Source organism: Astyanax mexicanus, chromosome 13, assembly GCF_023375975.1.
Source record: "Astyanax mexicanus isolate ESR-SI-001 chromosome 13, AstMex3_surface, whole genome shotgun sequence".
Classification (NCBI taxonomy): domain Eukaryota; kingdom Metazoa; phylum Chordata; class Actinopteri; order Characiformes; family Acestrorhamphidae; genus Astyanax; species Astyanax mexicanus.
The window spans coordinates 52,306,518-52,332,500 of NC_064420.1; the positions used below are offsets into that span (position 1 = coordinate 52,306,518).

The following is a 25,983-nucleotide window of genomic DNA, read 5'->3' on the forward strand; positions in this document are numbered from 1 at the left end:
TTTATACACACCTGAACACCTGGGGGGACTTCTGTAGAGTTACAATGTTTGTACACCTGTGTACAAGAGTACAAAGTTTCAGAGTTGTTTTCGTGATAGGCCTACTTCAGACTGTATATAATCTGTGGTCGTTTTTGCTTTGGATGTTCTATCAGAGGATGTTCAGGCTTTGGACAATCTAGCTTTAAATATTCTCACAGTTGGACATTCCAGCAGTGGACATTCTAGTGGTGGACGTTCTGGCCGTGGATGTTCTAGTTGTGATCTTTCTGGCTGTGGATGTTTTGAATGTAGATGTTTTAGCAGAGGAAGTTCTGGCTTTGTAATTTCTGACTGAATGTTCTCGCAGTGGACGTCATGGCCATGGACATTCTGGAGGACGTTCTGAGCATGGACATACTGATTGTAAATGTTCTAGCTGTGGAACTTTGCGTTGTGAATGTTGTAGCAGAGGATGCTCTGGCAGTAGACATTCTTGTTGTGGAAATTCTGACTGTTGGACATTCTCTTTGTGGACGTTGGGTGCTGTTGGATGTTCTTGGTGTGGATGTTCTTGGTGTGGATGCTCTTGGTGTGGATGCTGTTGGACGTTTTCGATGTGGATGTTTGTTGGTTGTTGGTGTTGTTGACGTTCTCGTTGTAGATGCTGATGTTGTTAGAGGTTGTTAGTTTGGACGTTCTGACTGTAGATGTTCTCAGTGTGGATGCTGGTATTGTTGGACATTTTCAGTGTGGGTGTTTGTTGGTTGTTGGTGTTGTTGACTCTCCTGGTGTTGTTGGGCTTTTTGGTTGTAGTTGTTCTCGATGTGGACATTCTTAATGTGGACGTTCTCGTTTTGGATATTCCAGCTGTTGGTTGAGGGATGAGGTCACTGTGAGCTGCTGGGTGTAATTGCAGGATTTGCATAGTAGTAAGTTATCATTTCCTCCCCGTCGTTCCCTGGAAATGGTGGCTCAGTTTGCCATTGCGTTCAACATACGCAACACACACACAGACACACAGACACACACACACACACACACACTGTTCCATATGACTGTTGTTGGTGTTCACTGTTCTAACTGTTTAGTACTCTACTATAATATATATATATATATATATGTACTTGTTTGTAGTCCAACTATGGTTAAAGGGGTTCTTTGGCTAGTGGAATCCATTTTTATCTAAAAACTGAACCTTTTTTAGGGTTTAGTATTTTAAACCTTTATAAAATAGAAACATAACATGACCTTGATTTTAAAAAAAATTAAGGACATACAGTTCTGTAAAAAAGAGAGCACTTAAAATTATGATTTTCTTTGATTTAACCAAACTAAAAAAAATCTCTGTAATAAAATCAAGAGGAAGATGGATGATCACAAACCATCAAACCACCAAACTGAACTGCTTGAGTTTTTGCACCAGGAGTAAAGCAGCATAAAGTTATCCAAAAGCAGTGTGTAAGACTGGTGGAGGAGAACATGATGCCAAGATGCATGAAATTAAAACTGTGATTAAAAACCAACCAGGGTTATTCCACCAAATATTGATTATTTCTGAACTCTTAAAACTTTATGAATATGAACTTGTTTTCTTGTCTTTTCATGTCTTTTTAAGGACATACCATAATAAACATTGTTCTAATAGTACTGCAGCTCTCTTAGCACCGAATGATATGTATATTTCTATAATAAATCCTCTATTAAATATTCCACTGTAGTGAATAAAGCTTTATACAGGTTGGGTTTTTATGGTTCTGTAAACAGTAGAGGTGGAGAACCTGAACAGACTCTGTACAGTATCTAAATAAACTGTGTAGCATCAAGCAGCTGATTGGTCGTCAGCATGTTGTGTAGCAAAGCACTTTCATTTTTTGCCAAATAAATGAAAATATTGAATAAATTATTACCAAAAAATGACAGGTTTGTTGGTGTGTTTTCTGGAATATTAAACACGTTAAGTGTTCAATAAATATTTTCTTTGAAAATCAGGACATAGGCATATATTTAGGCTATTTAATTTAGGAAATTTGAAAGAGGTTATGACTATGTTATTACTATGTTAGTTAGGTGGTTGGTCTGTGGTTGCCAGGTGATTGATTGCTACAGTATGCTGTTCTAAGCTGTCGCTGTGCTGTTGCTAGGCAGTTGCTAGATTGTTTGTAGGTGGTTGCTATGCTATTGCTATGCTATGGCTAAGATACCCAGATTATTGTTCAACAGTTGTCCGGTAATTGCTACAGTATGCCGTTGCTAGGCAGTTACCATGATATCGTATGTGGTTGCTCAGTGACTGCTAGGCAGTTGCTATGCTATGCCGATGCTGTCCAGGTGGTTGCTCTGTGGTTGCCAGGTAACTGATTGCTACAGTATGCTGTTCTAAACTGTTGCTATGCAGTTGCTAGGATATGCTAGGTGGTTACTAGATTGTTTGTAGGTGGTTGCTATGCTTTGGCTGAGCTAACGACATGGTTGCTGATGCTACAGAGTTGGTTGCTCTGTGGTTGACAAGTGATTGATTGCTACATTATGCTGTTCTAAGCTGTTGCTAGGCAGTTGCTATGATATCATAGGTGGTTTCTATGTCATTTAGGTAATTTCGAGACTAAACTTATGTTGATGTTTTTTCTCACAATGCTTGTTTCTTAGTTTTATCCGAAAAGTTTCGGTTTCACTCTAAACGACTCTGTTTGATATTCACTATACTAAACTATACTGAACTATAGTGAAATATTATTGGATACTCCTTCTAATAATGAGGCTACATTCAGCTATTTTAAGTTGCACCCATTGTTGCTGACACAGATGTGCACATGCACACACACAGCTGGTCTAGTCCCTGTAGTAGAGAAGTACTGCCAATAGAATAGTCTTCTCTGCACAGTAGAGACAGTTACTCCAAGAAAAATAGAATATACTCTTACCATATTTTCTGCAATATAAGGTGCACCTAAAATCCTTTAATTTCCCCAAAAATCGTCATTCACCCTTTTAATTAGCAGTGTTAGCATTAGCCTCTAACCACAGTGCAAGCTCTTTTACCATTTAGAGGTGAGTATTATCGGCCTGTAGCCTGCTGCTAATCCTGGCGAGCACTGCTGGAACAGCATTAGCATTAATGCTCCAGCCTTAGTGCTGGAGAAATTTGGGAATCTAAGTTTACTGTAAATAAACGGAAGCTCTTCATTCACCCAAATAAACAGTTTAAGGAGAGAAATCTGTGTAGATTAACATCCAGCACTCGTTTAAGTTTAAAAGAAAGTATTTTTTAGATAGATAGATAGATAGATAGATACTTTATTGATCCCGTAGGAAATTTAGCAACATAGACCAGGTGTCTCCAGACTTTTAGTGAATATTTAACAGCACACACACTCACAGACTCTGAGAGTGAGCTGTTGGCTGGGCCGTGGTGATTAAGCGTGGTTGGTTTGAGTGTGGGTCATGTGAGCGGGGTTTGGCAGTGCTGCTGGTGTGGTGACTGGGTTTCAGCAGTAGCACTTCCACATTCTGCACCCAGCGTTCAAAACCAGTTCACACTGCACTACTGAGTACCGGTACTGAAATAAAGCAGAACTGGATCCAGTGGATTTACCAGCGCTCATCTCAAATCACTTAACAGGAAAACAGCGATTAGAAAAATCCAGATTTATCATTTTCAGACCCTTTAAACAGAGACCAGGACTTTTATTATGTATCAGTTAAATTGCATTGAAAATTACTTGATTTAAATTTGATTTTTATACATTTGATGGGTATGATTTGTGGGGGGTGAGGAGATGTCTCCTGCCTTAAATACAGTACCAGTCAAAAGTTTGAGCACTCCTTCTAATTTGTTTTTAGTTTTATTTCTCTACATAGTAAATGAATAGTGAAGTGATCTATCAGATTATGAAGGAACACGTAATGAATCATGTAGTAACTTAAAAACAGTGTTAAACAAACTAAAATACTCTGTGAAGCATTTAGATACTCTTATCTGAGGAGCTGTTTGTTAACTTGTGGTTTCTGAGGCTGGAAACTCTGATAAACTCATCCTGTACAACAGAGGAAACTCTCGCTCTTCTATTCTTTCCTGGGGCGGTCCTGATGAGTGCCAGTTCCATCATTATAATGTTTTAATGATTTCTGCAGTTACTGCACTTGAGGATACTTTCAAAGTTCTTCAAATTCTTCTTTTTTTCAGGTTGACTATTTGATTGAGTATTTTTTCTTTGTTTAGTTGAGTAGTTCTTACTTTTTATAATCTGGATTATTCACTGTATACCTGTAACTCTACCTCTTCACTACTTTACTTTAACTGATGCTCTCAAACTTTACATTAAGAGACAAGAAATTCAAGTAATTAACTCTTGATGAGTTCAGCACAGCTGTTAACTGAACGCCTGAATTCCAGGAGACTCTACCTCATAAAACTGACTGAGAAGAATCTAAAGTATGAATATGGTTTGTTTAACACTTTTTAATTTAATAAACATTCCATATATATTTTCTGGATGAGTTTAGTATTAAACTACAATACAGAACATTTAAAAATAATGAACAAACTTTGAATTTAAGGTGTGTCCAAACTTTTGACTGGTGCTGTATTTTCTCTTGAAGTTAATATTGGTCTTTGATGGTTAAAAAATGGATTAAAAGCTGATAATCCAGGTAAAACATGTGCTGTAATGATAAACTACTATTCTCAATCAGTGTATTGTGTTTTTATAGTGTTATAATGCTAAATACTTTAATACTTAAAGTATAAGTAATGAGTACACAGATCTTAAAGTAGTGTTTAGTGGGAATTGAGTGTAATTCACTTTTACTCCACTGCAGTAAATACAGATCACACGTTCAGCATCATCTAATGAACAGTTAACCGATACCATCAACATCATCCTGCTGAGAGCTCGAGATTCCGCTGATGCTTTTAGACGGTGATGATTCTTTAGTACTGCTGTATGTAAATGAGCTGTGTTGTGATTGGTCGGGCTGGTTCAGGGAGGAGTTTGGGCTGTAAGTTGTTGGTGTGTTGGGTTTCAGATCTGATGGGTGTAGAATGTGTTGAGTAACGGCTGCAGCTGTAATCCACAGCGCCGTACGCCGGTTCTGAATGGCGACGGGATCGGGTTCCGCGGCTTCAGACGGGCGGCTGGAAAAGGCGGTGAGGTCATGGCCGGTGGCGAGAGCGTCGGGTTTCGCCGGGCTTTTGTTCGGCTGTAACCGTGTCCCGCTCGCCCAGGCTTTCGTAGAATCTCGGGATGATTCAGGAGAAGATTCAGGACAATGCTTTTATCTGAGTCACGCGTTAACCCTCACGCTTCTGCTTACGCTGAGATTACGGGATACAGCCCCGGGACTGGATTAGGTCTAGATTAGTACCTCGTTAGTACCTCGTTAGGGAGCCTGTTAGCTGTAATTGGACGGGATTAGGATTACAGGGGGTTCTGGTTTGGTACTTTCTGTTACAGGAGCTTCACTGTGATTTTTATCGCCATCAGAACTGATCACGTATTTTTCTCCTCCTCCCCTGAGAAAATTACAGGATGGATGAGTTTAAAACACTCACCAGGTTGCAAGTCTATTGGAACGTTCTCCAAACTTTCTCCTTTAAAAGTTTGATATCACCAGGGTGGAGGTTTTTGAGAGCACTCTTTTGGGTGGAGGTTTTTGTAAAAGCTGTATAGGCCAGTCATTTAGGAACATTCTCCTGAGTTTTTTTAGACTGATCTCCAGGGTGAATTATTTTGAGAATGCTCTTCTGGTTTATTAGTCTTTGAGAATGCTCTCCAGGATGGTGTTTTTGGGAATGTTTTTGAGAAGTATTTGAGAATGCTTTATAGGCCAGAGTTATTAAAAAAACATTCTCCTGGGTAGAGGGTTCTCCATGTGGATGTTTTTAAGAAAACTGTCCAGGGTGGAGATTTTTGAGAATGCTCTTTAGGGTGGAGATTTTTGAGAAGGATCTTTAGGTCGGAGATTTTTGAGAATGCTCTTTAGGGTGGAGGTTTTTGAGAAAGCGCTCCAGGTTGGAGGTTTTTGAGAATGCTCCTCAGGGTGGAGGTTTTTGAGAAAGCGCTCCAGGTTGGAGGTTTTTGAGAATGCTCCTCAGGGTGGAGGTTTTTGAAAAAGCTCAAAAAAGGATGGAAATTTTCTCCTGGTTGAAAGTTTTTGAGAATGCTTTTCAGGGTGGAGGTATTTGAGAATGTTCTCCTGGTTGGAGGTTTTTGAGAATGTTCTCCAGAGTAGAAGTTTTTGAGAATGCTCTTTAGGTTGGAGGTTTTTGAGAATGCTCTCCGTGTTGGAAGTTTTTGAGAATGTTCTCCAGGGTGGAGGTTTTTAAAAATGCTTTTCAGGGTGGAGGTTTTTAAGAATGCTCTCCTGGTTGGAGGTTTTTAAGAAAGTTCTCCAGAGTAGAAGTTTTTGGAAATGCTCTCCTTCACCAACAAGAATGTTGAGAATGTTCTCCAAGATGGAGGTTTTTGAGAATGCTTTTCAGGATGAATATTTTTAAAAATTTCCTTCAGGGTGGAGGTTTTTGAGAATGCTTTTTTAGGGTGGAGGTTTTTGAGAATGCTTTTTTAGGGTGGAGGTTTTTGAGAATGCTTTTTTAGGGTGGAGGTTTTTGAGAATGCTTGGATGTTGTGGATGTTGTGTTGTGCTGTGCTGAACTCATCAAGAGTTAATTACTTGAATTTCTTGTCTCTTAATGTAAAGTTTGAGAGCATCAGTTAAAGTAAAGTAGTGAAGAGGTAGAGTTACAGGTATACAGTGAATAGTGAATATTTCAGTAATGTTCGAATCCAGATTATGAGAAGAAACAACTACTCAACTAACTTTAAAAGTATCCCCAATTGCAGTCACAAAAAAAGACCATCAAAAGCATTATAATGATGAAACTGGCATTCATCAGGACTGTGATAAGTGTTGATAAAGAGATTTATATATGTGTATTTATTGATTATTAGCTGGTGTGCTGTAGCTGCAGTCGGGCAGGAGAGCCGAGTCGACAATAGCGAGATTGTTTTTCAGGAGCTCAGTAAAGATCACATTTCCTGTTCCAGGCTGAAAGAGAGGTCAGCTGACACCACCCTCACCCGCCACTACAGAGAGAGAGAGAGAGAGAGACAGAGAGACAGAGAGAGAGAGAGAGAGAGAGAGACAGAGAGAGAGAGAGAGAGAGAGAGAGAGACAGAGAGAGAGAGAGAGACAGACAGAGAGAGAGAGACAGAGAGAGAGAGAGAGAGAGAGACAGAGAGAGAGAGACAGACAGAGAGAGAGAGACAGAGAGAGAGAGACAGAGAGAGACAGAGAGAGAGAGAGAGAGACAGAGAGAGAGAGAGACAGACAGAGAGAGAGAGACAGAGAGAGAGAGAGATGCATATGCATTCAATCAACCAGGTCATGTTCAGTGTTTCTTCAGTTTTACAGCTAAAAAGTAATAGAGCCCTACCTATTAGTATTACAGTCTGTCAGAATGAGCGTGTGGATCATATCAACATTATAGAGCATTATAGAGCGTTATAGAGCGCCCCCTACGCTTCCTGTAGTGTATTACAGTCTGTCAGAATGAGCGTGTGGATCATATCAACATTATAGAGCGTTATAGAGCGCCCCCTACCCTTACTGTAGTGTATTACAGTCTGTCAGAATGAGCGTGTGGATCATATCAACATTATAGAGCGTTATAGAGCGCCCTCTACGCTTCCTGTATAAATGTATCTTTTTGCTGGTATTGGTAATCTTTGTTGCTGAGTGGGCGTTTTGGGTCACAAAGGTATTCATGTAATACAGCTTACAGAACAAAAAGATTCCAGAGAGTGTGTGTGTGTATGTGTGTGTGTGTGTGTGTGTGTGTGTGTGTGTGTGTGTGTGTGTGTGAGTGTGTGTGTGTGTGTGTGTGTGTGTGTGTGAGTGTGTGTGTGTGTGTGTGTGTGTGTGTGTGTGTGTGTGTGTGAGTGTGTGTGTGTGTGTGTGTGTGTGTGTGTGTGTGTGTGTGTGTGTGTGTGTGTGTGTATAGTGTGTGTGTGTGTGTGTGTGTGTGTGTGTGTATAGTGTGTGTGTGTGTGTGTGTGTGTGTGTGTGTGAGTGTGTGTGTGTGTGTGTGTGTGTGTGTGTGTGTGTGTGTGTGTGTGTATAGTGTGTGTGTGTGTGTGTGTGTGAGTGTGTGTGTGTGTGTGTGTGTGTGTGTGTGTGTGTGTGTGTGTGTGTGTGTGTGTGTGTATAGTGTGTGTGTGTGTGTGTGTGTGTATAGTGTGTGTGTGTGTGTGTGTGTGTGTATAGTGTGTGAGTGTGTGTGTGTGTGTGTGTGTGTGTGTGTGTGTGTGTGTTTATAGTGTGTGTGTGTGTGTGTGTGTGTGTGTGTGTGTGTGTATAGTGTGTGTGTGTGTGTGTGTGTGTGTGTGTGTGTGTGTGCGTAAGAAAGGAATGTTAATGTCCTCCTCTGTAGACGGAGCTCCGTGAGACTGCATATGAATGAGGTGAGCTGCTGCACAGTTCAGACAAAGAAAAGACAGAGAGAGAGTTGGGGATGAGTTGGGGATGAGTTGAGAATGAGTTGGGGATGAGTTGAGAATGAGTTGAGAATGAGTTGAGAATGAGTTGGGGATGAGTTGGGGATGAGTTGAGAATGAGTTGGGGATGAGTTGGGGATGAGTTGAGAATGAGTTGGGGATGGGTTGGGGATGGGTTGGGGATGGGTTGGGGTGAGTTTAGAATGAATTGGAGATAAGTTGGCGATGTGTTGGAAATGAGTTGCAGATGATTTGGGGATGAGTTCGGGATGAGTTGGGGATGGGTTGCGGACGAGGTGGGGATGAGTTAAGGATGACTTGGGGATGATTTGGAGATGAGTTAAGGATGAGTTGTAGATGAGTTGGGAATGAGTTGAGAATGAGTTGGAGATGTGTTTGAGATGAGTTCAGGATTAATTGGGATAAGTTTGGGGATGAGTTAGAGATGAGTGGAGGGTGAGTTGGGAAGGAGTTGAAGATGAGTTAGGGATGGGTTGGGGGTAAGTTTAGGATAAGTTGGGGATAAGTTGGAGTTGAGTTGGAGATGAGTTGGGGATGAGCTGGGGATGAGTCGAAAATGAGCTGGGGATGAGTTCAGAATGAGCTGGGGTGAGTTTAGGATGAGTTCAGAATGAGCTGGGGTCAGTTTAGGATGAGTTCAGAATGAGCTGGGGTGAGTTTAGGATGAGTTCAGAATGAGCTGGGGTGAGTTTAGGATGAGTTCAGAATGAGCTGGGGTGAGTTTAGGATGAGTTCAGAATGAGCTGGGGTGAGTTTAGGATGAGTTCAGAATGAGCTGGGGTGAGTTTAGGATGAGTTCAGAATGAGCTGGGGTGAGTTTAGGATGAGTTCAGAATGAGCTGGGGTGAGTTTAGGATGAGTTCAGAATAAGCTGGGGATGAGTTGGGGGTGAGTTGGAGATGAGGTTGAGTGATGGTCACCATCCAACATCCTGACCTCACAGCAGTGTGAATTCTGTATCCAGTATAAAGTCTCCTCTTTACAGTAGAGACAGTTACTCCAACAAAAGCAGAATGAATTCTTTATATACATTTAATTTCAGAAGAAATAACGCAACTTCACATCATTTAGTTTATATAGTTAATCTGTTACTCACTTTCACTGTGATTGATTCAGTGTATTAACTGTGAAATGATTCACTTGAATTTGTAATTGAAATTGAGGCTGTAATTGAAGCTGTAATTGTATTCATGTTCAGTGTGCTGGATGTTCAGGTTCAGGTATTGATTACCTTTCGCTTAACGAGTCATTTGAATCAGTCACTTCAGACTGATTCATTAGTACTGATTCGTTTGTTAGAAAGGCTGTAATTAACTGTAGCTTTTAACTGTGTGTGTGAGTGTGTGTGTGTGTGAATGTGTGTGTGTGTGTGTGTGTGAATGTGTGCGTGTGTGTGTGTGTGTGTGTGTGTGTGTGTGTGTGTGTGAGAGGGAGGAAGCCGGCTGGCCTTTGGTTGACCCACTTTTAGAATTGTGCAGGCTAATGCTAACGCTAACGCTAAGCCACAGCGTTGTACCTTAAAATGTCATGTACTAAAACCACTCTACATACATGTGTGTGTGTGTATAGTGTATTGTGTGTGTGTGTGTGTGTGTGTGTATTGTGTGTGTGTATAGTGTATAGTGTGTGCGTGTATAGTGTATAGTGTGTGTGTGTGTGTGTGTGTGTATTGTGTGTGTGTATAGTGTATAGTGTGTGTGTGTATAGTGTATAGTGTGTGTGTGTATAGTGTATAGTGTGTGTGTGTGTGTGTATTGTGTGTGTGTATAGTGTATAGTGTGTGTGTGTATAGTGTATAGTGTGTGTGTGTGTGTGTGTGTATTGTGTGTGTGTATAGTGTATAGTGTGTGTGTGTATAGTGTATAGTGTGTGTGTGTGTGTGTGTGTATTGTGTGTGTGTATAGTGTGTGTGTGTATAGTGTATAGTGTGTGTGTGTGTGTGTGTGTATTGTGTGTGTGTATAGTGTGTGTGTGTGTGTGTGTGTATTGTGTGTGTGTATAGTGTGTGTGTGTATAGTGTATAGTGTGTGTGTGATGTCAGTTCAGATAAACAGTATTAATGTTTCAGTAGATCAGGGAGCTCCATATTACACACAGGAATGTGATTATTTAAATTTTAAATAATAATAACGCATAACTGTTGTGATTATTAGTAATTGACTAGCCCAACACAATGTGATTAATCACATCGACACTAAACCATCCCAATCATGAAATATGATTAATTGCAACAAACCACATTAAGCACTGTAATAAATCACCATCAACAACACAATAATCACATGATTCGTTGTGATAAACTGTACAGGACTAATGTGATACTTATAATCAAAGAGCACCTACACAATACAATAATGTGAATAATCACAATAAAGTGCACAGAATAACATGAATAACTAGTTAACTACACATGACAATTAATGTAATTAATCTCAACTAACTAGGTAATATTCTGATTAATCACAACCAATTCTGTTAGTAATGCAGTGATACTGTGATAAATCACAGAACTACACAACATACAATGTGTTATTACAGTCAGATACACAAATATAGTGAATTAACTACACACAGTGTGATTAATTATGGGGTTTAGGTCTAGTTCTGTGTGTGTGTGTATAGTGTGTGTATAGTGAGTGTGTGTGTGTGTGTGTATAGTGTGTGTGAGTGTGTGTATAGTGAGTGTGTGTGTGTGTGTGTATAGTGTGTGTGAGTGTGTGTGTGTGTATAGTGTGTGTATAGTGAGTGTGTGTGTGTGTGTGTATAGTGTGTGTGAGTGTGTGTATAGTGAGTGTGTGTGTGTATAGTGAGTGAGTGTGTGTGTATAGTGAGTGTGTGTATAGTGAGTGAGTGTGTGTGTATAGTGAGTGTGTGTATAGTGTGTGTGAGTGTGTGTGTGTGTGTATAGTGTGTGTGAGTGTGTATAGTGAGTGAGTGTGTGTGTATAGTGAGTGTGTGTATAGTGTGTGTGTGTGTGTGTGTGTGTATAGTGTGTGTGAGTGTGTGTATAGTGTGTGTGTGTATAGTGTGTGTGAGTGTGTGTATAGTGAGTGTGTGTGTGTGTATAGTGAGTGTGTGTATAGTGAGTGTGAGTGTGTGTATAGTGAGTGTGTGTATAGTGTGTGTGTGTGTGTGTGTGTATAGTGTGTGTGAGTGTGTGTATAGTGTGTGTGTGTATAGTGTGTGTGAGTGTGTGTATAGTGAGTGTGTGTGTGTGTATAGTGAGTGTGTGTATAGTGAGTGTGAGTGTGTGTATAGTGAGTGTGTGTGTATAGTGAGTGTGAGTGTGTGTATAGTGTGTGTGTGTATAGTGAGTGAGTGTGTGTATAGTGAGTGTGTGTATAGTGAGTGAGTGTGTGTGTGTATAGTGTGTGTGTGAGTGTGTGTATAGTGTGTGTGAGTGTGTGTATAGTGAGTGAGTGTGAGTGTGTGTATAGTGAGTGAGTGTGTGTGTATAGTGAGTGTGTGTGTGTGTATAGTGAGTGTGTGTGTGTATAGTGAGTGTGAGTGTGTGTATAGTGAGTGAGTGTGTGTGTATAGTGAGTGTGTGTGTGTGTATAGTGAGTGTGTGTGTATAGTGAGTGTGTGTATAGTGAGTGAGTGTGTGTGTATAGTGAGTGAGTGTGTGTGTATAGTGTGTGTGTGTGTATAGTGTGTGTGTGTATAGTGAGTGTGAGTGTGTGTATAGTGAGTGTGTGTGTATAGTGAGTGTGTATAGTGAGTGTGAGTGTGTGTATAGTGAGTGAGTGTGTGTGTATAGTGTGTGTGTGTATAGTGAGTGAGTGTGTGTATAGTGAGTGAGTGTGTGTGTATAGTGAGTGAGTGTGTGTGTATAGTGAGTGAGTGTGTGTGTATAGTGAGTGAGTGTGTGTATAGTGAGTGAGTGTGTGTATAGTGTGTGTGTGTATAGTGAGTGAGTGTGTATAGTGAGTGAGTGTGTGTGTGTATAGTGAGTGAGTGTGTGTGTATAGTGTGTGTGTGTATAGTGAGTGAGTGTGTGTATAGTGAGTGTGTGTATAGTGAGTGAGTGTGTGTATAGTGTGTGTGTGTGTATAGTGAGTGAGTGTGTGTATAGTGTGTGTGTGTATAGTGAGTGTGTGTGTATAGTGAGTGTGTGTATAGTGAGTGAGTGTGTGTGTATAGTGAGTGTGTGTGTGTATAGTGAGTGAGTGTGTGTGTATAGTGAGTGAGTGTGTGTATAGTGAGTGAGTGTGTATAGTGAGTGAGTGTGTGTATAGTGAGTGAGTGTGTGTATAGTGAGTGTGTGTATAGTGAGTGAGTGTGTGTATAGTGAGTGTGTGTATAGTGAGTGAGTGTGTGTATAGTGTGTGTGTGTATAGTGAGTGAGTGTGTGTATAGTGAGTGTGTGTATAGTGAGTGAGTGTGTGTATAGTGTGTGTGTGTATAGTGAGTGAGTGTGTGTATAGTGAGTGTGTGTATAGTGAGTGAGTGTGTGTATAGTGTGTGTGTGTATAGTGAGTGAGTGTGTGTATAGTGAGTGTGTGTATAGTGAGTGAGTGTGTGTATAGTGTGTGTGTGTATAGTGAGTGAGTGTGTGTGTATAGTGAGTGTGTGTATAGTGAGTGTGTGTGTATAGTGAGTGAGTGTGTGTATAGTGTGTGTGTGTATAGTGAGTGAGTGTGTGTGTATAGTGAGTGAGTGTGTGTATAGTGAGTGAGTGTGTATAGTGAGTGAGTGTGTGTATAGTGAGTGAGTGTGTGTATAGTGAGTGTGTGTATAGTGAGTGAGTGTGTGTGTATAGTGAGTGTGTGTATAGTGAGTGAGTGTGTGTGTATAGTGAGTGTGTGTATAGTGAGTGAGTGTATAGTGAGTGTGTGTATAGTGAGTGTGTGTATAGTGTGTGTGTGTATAGTGAGTGTGAGTGTGTGTATAGTGAGTGAGTGTGTGTGTATAGTGAGTGTGAGTGTGTGTATAGTGAGTGTGTGTGTATAGTGAGTGAGTGTGTGTGTATAGTGAGTGTGTGTGTGTGTATAGTGAGTGAGTGTGTGTGTATAGTGAGTGTGAGTGTGTGTATAGTGAGTGTGTGTGTATAGTGAGTGAGTGTGTGTGTATAGTGAGTGAGTGTGTGTGTATAGTGAGTGTGAGTGTGTGTATAGTGAGTGTGTGTGTATAGTGAGTGTGAGTGTGTGTGCATAGTGTGTGTGTGTGTGTGTATAGTGAGTGTGTGTGTGTATAGTGTGTGTGTGTATAGTGAGTGTGTGTGTGTGTATAGTGTGTGTGTGTATAGTGAGTGAGTGTGTGTGTATAGTGAGTGTGTGTGTGTGTATAGTGAGTGTGTGTGTGTATAGTGAGTGTGAGTGTGTGTATAGTGTGTGTGTGTGTGTATAGTGAGTGAGTGTGTGTGTATAGTGAGTGAGTGTGTGTGTATAGTGTGTGTGTATAGTGAGTGAGTGTGTGTGTATAGTGAGTGAGTGTGTGTGTATAGTGTGTGTGTGTATAGTGAGTGAGTGTGTGTATAGTGAGTGAGTGTGTGTGTATAGTGAGTGAGTGTGTGTGTATAGTGAGTGTGTGTATAGTGAGTGTGTGTGTATAGTGAGTGTGTGTATAGTGAGTGAGTGTATGTGTATAGTGAGTGAGTGTGTGTGTGTGTATAGTGAGTGTGTGTGTATAGTGAGTGTGTGTATAGTGAGTGAGTGTGTGTGTATAGTGAGTGTGTGTGTGTATAGTGAGTGAGTGTGTGTGTATAGTGAGTGAGTGTGTGTGTATAGTGAGTGTGTGTATAGTGAGTGAGTGTGTATAGTGAGTGAGTGTGTGTGTATAGTGTGTGTGTGTATAGTGTGTGTGTGTGTGTATAGTGTGTGTGTATAGTGAGTGAGTGTGTATAGTGAGTGAGTGTGTGTATAGTGTGTGTGTGTATAGTGAGTGTGTGTGTATAGTGAGTGTGTGTATAGTGAGTGAGTGTGTGTGTATAGTGAGTGTGTGTGTGTATAGTGAGTGAGTGTGTGTGTATAGTGAGTGAGTGTGTGTGTATAGTGAGTGTGTATAGTGAGTGAGTGTGTATAGTGAGTGAGTGTGTGTGTATAGTGTGTGTGTGTATAGTGTGTGTGTGTATAGTGTGTGTGTGTATAGTGTGTGTGTGTATAGTGAGTGTGTGTATAGTGAGTGTGTGTATAGTGTGTGTGAGTGTGTGTATAGTGAGTGTGAGTGTGTGTATAGTGAGTGTGTGTGTGTGTATAGTGAGTGTGTGTATAGTGAGTGTGAGTGTGTGTATAGTGAGTGTGAGTGTGTGTATAGTGAGTGTGTGTATAGTGTGTGTGTGTGTATAGTGAGTGAGTGTGTGTGTATAGTGAGTGTGAGTGTGTGTATAGTGAGTGTGTGTATAGTGTGTGTGTATAGTGAGTGAGTGTGTGTGTATAGTGAGTGTGTGTATAGTGAGTGTGAGTGTGTGTATAGTGAGTGTGTGTATAGTGAGTGAGTGTGTGTGTATAGTGAGTGTGTGTATAGTGAGTGAGTGTGTGTGTGTATAGTGTGAGTGTGTGTGTGTGTGTGTGTATAGTGTGTGTGTGTATAGTGAGTGTGTGTATAGTGTGTGTGTGTATAGTGAGTGAGTGTGTGTATAGTGTGTGTGTGTATAGTGTGTGTGTGTATAGTGTGTGTGTATAGTGAGTGTGTGTATAGTGTGTGTGTGTATAGTGAGTGAGTGTGTGTATAGTGAGTGAGTGTGTGTATAGTGTGTGTGTGTATAGTGTGTGTGTGTATAGTGAGTGTGTGTATAGTGAGTGTGTGTATAGTGTGTGTGTGTATAGTGAGTGAGTGTGTGTATAGTGAGTGAGTGTGTGTATAGTGTGTGTGTGTATAGTGAGTGAGTGTGTGTGTATAGTGAGTGTGAGTGTGTGTATAGTGAGTGAGTGTGTGTATAGTGTGTGTGTGTATAGTGTGTGTGTGTATAGTGTGTGTGTGTATAGTGAGTGTGTGTATAGTGTGTGTGTGTATAGTGAGTGAGTGTGTGTATAGTGAGTGAGTGTGTGTATAGTGTGTGTGTGTATAGTGTGTGTGTGTATAGTGTGTGTGTGTATAGTGAGTGTGAGTGTGTGTATAGTGAGTGAGTGTGTGTATAGTGTGTGTGTGTATAGTGTGTGTGTGTATAGTGAGTGTGAGTGTGTGTATAGTGAGTGAGTGTGTGTATAGTGTGTGTGTGTATAGTGTGTGTGTGTATAGTGTGTGTGTGTATAGTGAGTGTGTGTATAGTGTGTGTGTGTATAGTGAGTGTGTGTATAGTGAGTGTGGGTATAGTGAGTGAGTGTGTATTGTGTGTGTATTGTGTGTGTGTGTGTGTGTGAGTATGTGAGAGTGAGAGGGTGTGAGAGTGAGAGGGTGTGAGTGTGTGTGTGTGTGAGTGTGTGAGTGTGTGAGAGTGAGAGGGTGTAGTCTGGAGTGTCTATAATTGTAGATCCTGTCTTACACAAGACTGATTTAGCAACAGTGCGACAGAGAAATTCAGATCACGATTTGGACTGTAGTATAGGTTTGGGTTGAGTGATGGAGGTGGTGTGGGTCAGGGTTTGGGTTGAGTGATGGAGGTGGTGTGGGTCAGGGTTTGGGTTGAGTGATGGAGGTGGTGTGGGTCAGGGTTTGGGTTGAGTGATGGAGGTGGTGTGGGTCAGGATATGGGTTGAGTGATGGAGGTGGTGTGGGTCAGGGTTTGGGTTGAGTGATGGAGGTGGTGTGGGTCAGGATATGGGTTGAGTGAAGGAGGTGGTGTGGATCAGGATATGGGTTAAGTGATGGAGGTGGTGTGGGTCAGGGTTTGGGTTGAGTGATGGAGGTGGTGTGGATCAGGATATGGGTTGAGTGATGGAGGTGGTGTGGGTCAGGGTTTGGGTTGAGTGATGAGGTGGTGTGGGTCAGGGTTTGGGTTGAGTGATGGAGGTGGTGTAGATCAGGGTTTGGGGTTGAGTTATGTAGGTGGTGTGGGTCAGGGTTTGGATTGAGTGATGGAGGTGGTGTGGGTCAGGGTTTGGGTTGAGTGATGGAGGTGGTGTGGGTCAGGATATGGGTTGAGTGAAGGAGGTGGTGTGGATCAGGATATGGGTTAAGTGATGGAGGTGGTGTGGGTCAGGGTTTTGGTTGAGTGATGGAGGTGGTGTGGGTCAGGGTTTGGGTTGAGTGATGGAGGTGGTGTGGGTCAGGGTTTGGGTTGAGTGATGAGGTGGTGTGGGTCAGGGTTTGGGTTGAGTGATGGAGGTGGTGTGGATCAGGGTTTGGGGTTGAGTGATGTAGGTGGTGTGGGTCAGGGTTTGGATTGAGTGATGGAGGTGGTGTGGGTCAGGGTTTGGGTTGAGTGATGGATGGGTTTGTGGGTCAGGGTTTGGGTTGAGTGATGGAGGAAGTGTGGGTCAGGGTTTGGGTTGAGTGATGGAGGTGGTGTGGGTCAGGGTTTGGGTTGAGTGATGGAGCTGGTGTGGATCAGGGTTTGGGTCGAGTGATGGATGGGTTTGTGGGTCAGGGTTTGGGTTGAGTGATGGAGGTGGTGTGGGTCAGGGTTTGGGTTGAGTGATGGATGGGTTTGTGGGTCAGGGTTTGGGTTGAGTGATGGAGGTGGTGTGGATCAGGATATGGGTTGAGTGATGGAGGTGGTGTGGGTCAGGGTTTGGATTGAGTGATGGAGGTGGTGTGGGTCAGGGTTTGGGTTGAGTGATGGAGGTGGTGTGGGTCAGGGTTTGGGTTGAGTGATGGAGGTGGTGTGGGTCAGGGTTTGGATTGAGTGATGGAGGTGGTGTGGATCAGGGTTTGGGTTGAGTGATGGAGGTGGTGTGGGTCAGGGTTTGGGTTGAGTGATGGAGGTGGTGTGGGTCAGGATATGGGTTGAGTGATGGAGGTGGTGTGGGTCAGGGTTTGGGTTGAGTGATGGAGGTGGTGTGGGTCAGGATATGGGTTGAGTGAAGGAGGTGGTGTGGATCAGGATATGGGTTGAGTGATGGAGGTGGTGTGGGTCAGGGTTTGGGTTGAGTGATGGAGGTGGTGTGGATCAGGATATGGGTTGAGTGATGGAGGTGGTGTGGGTCAGGGTTTGGGTTGAGTGATGAGGTGGTGTGGGTCAGGGTTTGGGTTGAGTGATGGAGGTGGTGTGGATCAGGGTTTGGGGTTGAGTGATGTAGGTGGTGTGGGTCAGGGTTTGGATTGAGTGATGGAGGTGGTGTGGGTCAGGGTTTGGGTTGAGTGATGGATGGGTTTGTGGGTCAGGGTTTGGGTTGAGTGATGGAGGAAGTGTGGGTCAGGGTTTAGGTTGAGTGATGGAGGTGGTGTGGGTCAGGGTTTGGGTTGAGTGATGGATGGGTTTGTGGGTCAGGGTTTGGGTTGAGTGATGGAGGTGGTGTGGATCAGGATATGGGTTGAGTGATGGAGGTGGTGTGGGTCAGGGTTTGGGTTGAGTGATGGAGGTGGTGTTGATCAGGGTTTGGGTTGAGTGATGGAGGTGGTGTGGGTCAGGGTTTGGGTTGAGTGATGGAGGTGGTGTGGTTCAGGGTTTGGGGTTGAGTGATGGAGGTGGTTTGGGTCAGGGTTTGGATTGAGTGATGGAGGTGGTGTGGGTCAGGGTTTGGGTTGAGTGATGGAGGTGGTGTGGGTCAGGGTTTGGGTTGAGTGATGGAGGTGGTGTGGGTCAGGGTTTGGATTGAGTGATGGAGGTGGTGTGGATCAGGGTTTGGGTTGAGTGATGGAGGTGGTGTGGGTCAGGGTTTGGGTTGAGTGATGGAGGTGGTGTGGGTCAGGGTTTGGGTCGAGTGATGGATGGGTTTGTGGGTCAGGGTTTGGGTTGAGTGATGGAGGTGGTGTGGGTCAGGGTTTGGGTTGAGTGATGGATGGGTTTGTGGGTCAGGGTTTGGGTTGAGTGATGGAGGTGGTGTGGGTCAGGGTTTGGGTTGAGTCATCGAGGTGGTGTGGATCAGGGTTTGGGTTGAGTGATGGATGGGTTTGTGGGTCAGGGTTTGGGTTGAGTGATGGAGGTGGTGTGGATCAGGATATGGGTTGAGTGATGGAGGTGGTGTGGGTCAGGGTTTGGGTTGAGTGATGGAGGTGGTGTGGATCAGGATATGGGTTGAGTGATGGAGGTGGTGTGGATCAGGATATGGGTTGAGTGATGGAGGTGGTGTGGGTCAGGGTTTGGGTTGAGTGATGGAGGTGGTGTTGATCAGGGTTTGGGTTGAGTGATGGAGGTGGTGTGGGTCAGGGTTTGGGTTGAGTGATGGAGGTGGTGTGGATCAGGGTTTGGGGTTGAGTGATGGAGGTGGTGTGGGTCAGGGTTTGGATTGAGTGATGGAGGTGGTGTGGGTCAGGGTTTGGGTTGAGTGATGGAGGTGGTGTGGATCAGGGTTTGGGTTGAGTGATGGAGGTGGTGTGGGTCAGGGTTTTGGTTGAGTGATGGAGGTGGTGTGGGTCAGGGTTTGGGTTGAGTGATGGAGGTGGTGTGGGTCAGGGTTTGGGTTGAGTGATGGAGGTGGTGTGGGTCAGGGTTTGGGTTGAGTGATGGAGGTGGTGTGGATCAGGGTTTGGGGTTGAGTGATGTAGGTGGTGTGGGTCAGGGTTTGGATTGAGTGATGGAGGTGGTGTGGGTCAGGGTTTGGGTTGAGTGATGGAGGTGGTGTGGGTCAGGGTTTGGGTTGAGTGATGAGGTGGTGTGGATCAGGGTTTGGGTTGAGTGATGGAGGTGGTGTGGATCAGGGTTTGGGTTGAGTGATGGATGGGTTTGTGGGTCAGAGTTTGGGTTGAGTGATGGAGGTGGTGTGGATCAGGGTTTGGGTTGAGTGATGGAGGTGGTGTGGGTCAGGGTTTGGGTTGAGTGATGGAGGTGGTGTGGATCAGGGTTTGGGTTGAGTGATGGAGGTGGTGTGGATCAGGATATGGGTTGAGTGATGGAGGTGGTGTGGGTCAGGGTTTGGGTTGAGTGATGGAGGTGGTGTGGGTCAGGGTTTGGGTTGAGTGATGAGGTGGTGTGGGTCAGGGTTTGGTTTGAGTGATGGAGGTGGTGTGGGTCAGGGTTTGGGTTGAGTGATGAGGTGGTGTGGGTCAGGGTTTGGGTTGAGTGATGGAGGTGGTGTGGGTCAGGGTTTGGGTTGAGTGATGGAGGTGTTGTGGATCAGGGTTTGGGTTGAGTGATGGATGGGTTTGTGGGTCAGGGTTTGGGTTGAGTGATGGAGGTGTTGTGGATCAGGGTTTGGGTTGAGTGATGGAGGTGGTGTGGGTCAGGGTTTGGGTTGAGTGATGGAGGTGGTGTGGGTCAGGGTTTGGGTTGAGTGATGGAGGTGGTGTGGGTCAGGGTTTGGGTTGAGTGATGGAGGTGGTGTGGATCAGGGTTTGGGTTGAGTGATGGATGGGTTTGTGGGTCAGGGTTTGGGTTGAGTGATGGAGGTGGTGTGGGTCAGGGTTCGGGTTGAGTGATGGAGGTGGTGTGGGTCAGGGTTTGGGTTGAGTGATGAGGTGGTGTGGATCAGGGTTTGGGTTGAGTGATGGAGGTGGTGTGGATCAGGGTTTGGGTTGAGTGATGGATGGGTTTGTGGGTCAGGGTTTGGGTTGAGTGATGGAGGTGGTGTGGATCAGGGTTTGGGTTGAGTGATGGAGGTGGTGTGGGTCAGGGTTTGGGTTGAGTGATGGAGGTGGTGTGGATCAGGGTTTGGGTTGAGTGATGGAGGTGGTGTGGATCAGGATATGGGTTGAGTGATGGAGGTGGTGTGGGTCAGGGTTTGGGTTGAGTGATGGAGGTGGTGTGGGTCAGGGTTTGGGTTGAGTGATGAGGTGGTGTGGGTCAGGGTTTGGTTTGAGTGATGGAGGTAGTTTGGGTCAGGGTTTGGGTTGAGTGATGAGGTGGTGTGGGTCAGGGTTTGGGTTGAGTGATGGAGGTGGTGTGGGTCAGGGTTTGGGTTGAGTGATGGAGGTGGTGTGGATCAGGGTTTGGGTTGAGTGATGGATGGGTTTTTGGGTCAGGGTTTGGGTTGAGTGATGGAGGTGTTGTGGATCAGGGTTTGGGTTGAGTGATGGAGGTGGTGTGGGTCAGGGTTTGGGTTGAGTGATGGAGGTGGTGTGGATCAGGGTTTGGGTTGAGTGATGGAGGTGGTGTGGGTCAGGGTTTGGGTTGAGTGATGGAGGTGGTGTGGGTCAGGGTTTGGGTGGAGTGATGGAGGTGGTGTGGATCAGGGTTTGGGTTGAGTGAAGGAGGTGGTGTGGATCAGGATATGGGTTGAGTGATGGAGGTGGTGTGGGTCAGGGTTTGGGTTGAGTGAAGGAGGTGGTGTGGATCAGGATATGGGTTGAGTGATGGAGGTGGTGTGGGTCAGGGTTTGGGTTGAGTGAAGGAGGTGGTGTGGATCAGGATATGGGTTGAGTGATGGAGGTGGTGTGGATCAGGGTTTGGGTTGAGTGATGGATGGGTTTGTGGGTCAGGGTTTGGGTTGAGTGATGGAGGTGGTGTGGATCAGGATATGGGTTGAGTGATGGAGGTGGTGTGGGTCAGCGTTTGGGTTGAGTGATGGAGGTGGTGTGGATCAGGATATGGGTTGAGTGATGGAGGTGGTGTGGGTCAGGGTTTGGGTTGAGTGATGGAGGTGGTGTGGGTCAGGGTTTGGGTTGAGTGATGGAGGTGGTGTGGGTCAGGGTTTGGGTTGAGTGATGGAGGTGGTGTGGGTCAGGGTTTGGGTGGAGTGATGGAGGTGGTGTGGGTCAGGGTTTGGGTTGAGTGATGGAGGTGGTGTGGGTCAGGGTTTGGGTTGAGTGATGGAGGTGGTGTGAGTCAGGGTTTGGGTTGAGTGATGGAGGTGGTGTGGGTCAGGGTTTGGGTTGAGTGATGGAGGTGGTGTGGATCAGGGTTTGGGTTGAGTGATGGATGGGTTTTTGGGTCAGGGTTTGGGTTGAGTGATGGAGGTGGTGTGGATCAGGGTTTGGGTTGAGTGATGGAGGTGGTGTGGGTCAGGGTTTGGGTTGAGTGATGGAGGTGGTGTGGATCAGGGTTTGGGTTGAGTGATGGAGGTGGTGTGGATCAGGATATGGGTTGAGTGATGGAGGTGGTGTTGGTCAGGGTTTGGGTTGAGTGATGGAGGTGGTGTGGGTCAGGGTTTGGGCTGAGTGATGAGTTGGTGTGGGTCAGGGTTTGGGTTGAGTGATGGAGGTGGTGTGGGTCAGGGTTTGGGTTGAGTGATGAGGTGGTGTGGGTCAGGGTTTGGGTTGAGTGATGGAGGTGGTGTGGGTCAGGGTTTGGGTTGAGTGATGGAGGTGGTGTGGATCAGGGTTTGGGTTGAGTGATGGATGGGTTTGTGGGTCAGGGTTTGGGTTGAGTGATGGAGGTGTTGTGGATCAGGGTTTGGGTTGGGTGATGGAGGTGGTGTGGGTCAGGGTTTGGGTTGAGTGATGGAGGTGGTGTGGATCAGGGTTTGGGTTGAGTGATGGAGGTGGTGTGGATCAGGGTTTCGGTTGAGTGATGGAGGTGGTGTGGGTCAGGGTTTGGGTTGAGTGATGGAGGTGGTGTGGGTCAGGGTTTGGGTGGAGTGATGGAGGTGGTGTGGATCAGGGTTTGGGTTGAGTGATGGAGGTGGTGTGGGTCAGGGTTTGGATTGAGTGATGGAGGTGGTGTGGGTCAGGGTTTGGGTTGAGTGATGGAGGTGGTGTGGGTCAGGGTTTGGGTTGAGTGATGGAGGTGGTGTGGGTCAGGGTTTGGGTTGAGTGATGGAGGTGGTGTGGGTCAGGGTTTGGGTTGAGTGATGGAGGTGGTGTGGGTCAGGGTTTGGGTTGAGTGATGGAGGTGGTGTGGGTCAGGGTTTGGGTGGAGTGATGGAGGTGGTGTGGATCAGGGTTTGGGTTGAGTGATGGAGGTGGTGTGGGTCAGGGTTTGGGTTGAGTGATGGAGGTGGTGTGGGTCAGGGTTTGGGTTGAGTGATGGATGGGTTTGTGGGTCAGGGTTTGGGTTGAGTGATGGAGGTGGTGTGGGTCAGGGTTTGGGTTGAGTGATGAAGGTGGTATGGGTCAGGGTTTGGGTTGAGTGATGGAGGTGGTGTGGGTCAGGGTTTGGGTTGAGTGATGGAGGTGGTGTGGGTCAGGGTTTGGGTTGAGTGATGGAGCTGGTGTGGATCAGGGTTTGGGTTGAGTGATGGAGGTGGTGTGGATCAGGGTTTGGGTTGAGTGATGGAGGTGGTGTGGGTCAGGGTTTGGGTTGAGTGATGGAGGTGGTGTGGATCAGGGTTTGGGTTGAGTGATGGAGGTGGTGTGGGTCAGGGTTTGGGTTGAGTGATGGAGGTGGTGTGGGTCAGGGTTTGGGTTGAGTGATGGAGGTGGTGTGGATCAGGGTTTGGGTTGAGTGATGGAGGTGGTGTGGGTCAGGGTTTGGGTTGAGTGATGGAGGTGGTGTGGATCAGGGTTTGGGTTGAGTGATGGATGGGTTTGTGGGTCAGGGTTTGGGTTGAGTGATGGAGGTGGTGTGGGTCAGGGTTTGGGTTGAGTGATGGAGGTGGTGTGGGTCAGGGTTTGGGTTGAGTGATGAGGTGGTGTGGATCAGGGTTTGGGTTGAGTGATGGAGGTGGTGTGGATCAGGGTTTGGGTTGAGTGATGGATGGGTTTGTGGGTCAGAGTTTGGGTTGAGTGATGGAGGTGGTGTGGATCAGGGTTTGGGTTGAGTGATGGAGGTGGTGTGGGTCAGGGTTTGGGTTGAGTGATGGAGGTGGTGTGGGTCAGGGTTTGGGTTGAGTGATGGAGGTGGTGTGGGTCAGGGTTTGGGTTGAGTGATGGAGCTGGTGTGGATCAGGGTTTGGGTTGAGTGATGGAGGTGGTGTGGATCAGGGTTTGGGTTGAGTGATGGAGGTGGTGTGGGTCAGGGTTTGGGTTGAGTGATGGAGGTGGTGTGGATCAGGGTTTGGGTTGAGTGATGGAGGTGGTGTGGGTCAGGGTTTGGGTTGAGTGATGGATGGGTTTGTGGGTCAGGCTCAGTTTTTGGGCCAGAATCATTTTTTTTCTGGATTGCACTCTCTTCCTGTTTATGTGTCTGTATTGAACGTTCAGACTGTGTGTAATGTGTGTGTGTGTGTGTGTGTGTTGGACAAAAATAGCTGCACACCAGAAGCCACGGAACAGGAAACTGGGACTGAGAGTCAAACAGGAAATAACACACACACACACACACACACAGTCTCTCTGTCATTGTTGTGCTTTTATAGACCGCTTCCTCATACCCTGAGGGATTTCCATGGCAACCGGCAGATCTCTCACACACTGAGGGACGACCCAAACCAGAAAGGGCAAGAAAGAGATTAGGACAGATTACAGTGCTGTTGATTCTGTATCTACTGTAACAGTAGATTAATTACAGAGCAGTATGGGTACAACAGATTACGGTGCTGGTGATTCTGTATCTACTGTAACTGTAGATTAATTACAGAGCAGTACGGGTACAACAGATTACAGTGCTGTTGATTCTGTATCTACTGTAACAGTAGATTAATTACAGAGCAGTACGGGTACAACAGATTACGGTGCTGGTGATTCTGTATCTACTGTAACTGTAGATTAATTACAGAGCAGTATGGGTACAACAGATTACGGTGCTGGTGATTCTGTATCTACTGTAACTGTAGATTAATTACAGAGCAGTACGGGTACAACAGATTACGGTGCTGGTGATTCTGTATCTACTGTAACTGTAGATTAATTACAGAGCAGTACGGGTACAACAGATTACAGTGCTGTTGATTCTGTATCTACTGTAACAGTAGATTAATTACAGAGCAGTACGGGTACAACAGATTACGGTGCTGGTGATTCTGTATCTACTGTAACTGTAGATTAATTACAGAGCAGTACGGGTACAACAGATTACGGTGCTGGTGATTCTGTATCTACTGTAACTGTAGATTAATTACAGAGCAGTACGGGTACAACAGATTACGGTGCTGGTGATTCTGTATCTACTGTAACAGTAGATTAATTACAGAGCAGTATGGGTACAACAGATTACAGTGCTGTTGATTCTGTATCTACTGTAACTGTAGATTAATTACAGAGCAGTACGGGTACAACAGATTACAGTGCTGGTGATTCTGTATCTACTGTAACTGTAGATTAATTACAGAGCAGTACGGGTACAACAGATTACGGTGCTGGTGATTCTGTATCTACTGTAACTGTAGATTAATTACAGAGCAGTACGGGTACAACAGATTACAGTGCTGGTGATTCTGTATCTACTGTAACTGTAGATTAATTACAGAGCAGTACGGGTACAACAGATTACAGTGCTGGTGATTCTGTATCTACTGTAACTGTAGATTAATTACAGAGCAGTACGGGTACAACAGATTACAGTGCTGGTGATTCTGTATCTACTGTAACTGTAGATTAATTACAGAGCAGTATGGGTACAACAGATTACAGTGCTGGTGATTCTGTATCTACTGTAACTGTAGATTAATTACAGAGCAGTATGGGTACAACAGATTACAGTGCTGGTGATTCTGTATCTACTGTAACTGTAGATTATTTACAAAGTTGACTCTCCAAACTAACAACATTCTACAAACCAATCATAGTGAGGTATAATGAGACTCCTCCCCCATAGGTGATGATGACAGTAAAGTTGTTTAGTCTCAGTCACTAAACTGCAGTATGAAACCGAAACTAACTGTACTAAATACCGAACAGAATACAATGTAACACACATGTAAAGTTTGGTTCAGACTTAACCGATGTTTTATTGGTTAATAAATGAGAAAATATTCATATTATTTTAATAAACTGATCTGTATAAAGAGAATAGTGTGTGATGAATGTTTAACTCGGCCTTTGGAAAGAGAACCTGAGAGGTTTTGGAAACTTCGGCAGGGAAACGTTATCCGGCACATGCATAAAACACACACGCACACACACACACACACACACACACACACACACACACACTCTACACACTTATGTAAGGCCTGTATGCATTAGTGTGATGCTTCAGTGTGATGTTTTCTGAATATTGGAACTCCATACAGTACTTTAGAATACAGGGATGAATTGTCTTAAATTTCACTTCTATATTAATAGATTTTAGTACTTTGGCTCCACTTCAGTTTCTGAATCAGTTTCTCTGATTTTGCTATTTATAGGTTTATGTTTGAGTAAAATGAACATTGTTGTTTTATTCTATAAACTACAGACAACATTTCTCCCAAATTACAAATAAAAATATTCTCATTTAGAGCATTTATTTACAGAAAATGAGAAATGACTGAAATAACAAAAAAGATGCAGAGCTTTCTGACCTCAAATAATGCAAAGAAAACAAGTTCATATTCATAAAGTTTTAAGAGTTCAGAAATAATCAATATTTGGTGGAATAATCCTGGTTTTTAATCACAGTTTTTTTCATGCATCTTGGCATCATGTTCTCCTCCACCAGTCTTACACACTGCTTTTGGATAACTTTATGCTGCTTTACTCCTGGTGTAAAAATTCAAGCAGTTCAGTTTGGTGGTTTGATGGTTTGTGATCATCCATCTTCCTCTTGATT

At 44.5% G+C, this 25,983-nt stretch overlaps 1 protein-coding gene across 10 annotated transcripts in view; it reads left to right on the forward strand.

The window, feature by feature from the left end:
* hdac7a (histone deacetylase 7a) overlaps positions 1–25,983 on the forward strand; it is a 103,023-nt gene that overhangs the window by 23,980 nt on the left and 53,060 nt on the right. The gene's annotated exons all lie outside the window — the stretch shown is intronic.